The following is an 811-nucleotide window of genomic DNA, read 5'->3' on the forward strand; positions in this document are numbered from 1 at the left end:
TTATATATATAATATATATCATATATATATAATATATATATAATATATATATATATAATATGAATATATTATATATTTATTGGGTGAAATACTGAAGTATGAAAGGCTTGGCATAGATCGTCAGCGTAAACGAAAAAATAAAATAAAATAAAATAAAATAAAATAAAATAAAATAAAATAAAATAAAATAAAATAAAATAAAATAACATAAGTGAAATAAATTAAAATAAATTAAAAGTCGAGGAAAACCTGAAATATATGACGTGCCTGTACAGCTCCTTTGGCTAGAAAATGCAGCATTTGTACATAAAATAGAAAACAAGCAAAAAAAATAAAATAAAATAAAATAAAATAAAATAATAAATTAAGCATTTATACATAAAATAAAATAAGCGCAGCCTCTGACTACCAGTATCGAAGGAAGTTAGTGATTTGGTATTTGTATGAAGAGCGAAATACACCGCTATTTATTATTTTGTTGTTTTTTATAATAATATAATATATTTTAAAAATAATTTTATTTATTTTTTATTATATATTTAAATGCATGCACTTATTTTATTATTTTTTTGTTTAGTGCGGCTCTCTGTGTTTCTCTCTACTCAAAGAACAAACGAAGCTGCTGTGCATATCACCAGATAATAAATTAATTAATAAAAAAATTAATCAATACTCTAATTTATAAATTATATAATTAAATAAATAAATAAATAAATATTTAATTAAATAAATATTTAATATTTTCTTACACAAAATCATAAAGCGGCTGTATACACCCGAGCCTCGAGGCGGCGGCGGTTGCTTGGGGGGT

Source organism: Eimeria mitis, genomic scaffold (genome assembly GCF_000499745.2).
Source record: "Eimeria mitis Houghton genomic scaffold, Emh_scaff1664, whole genome shotgun sequence".
NCBI classification, from domain to species: domain Eukaryota; phylum Apicomplexa; class Conoidasida; order Eucoccidiorida; family Eimeriidae; genus Eimeria; species Eimeria mitis.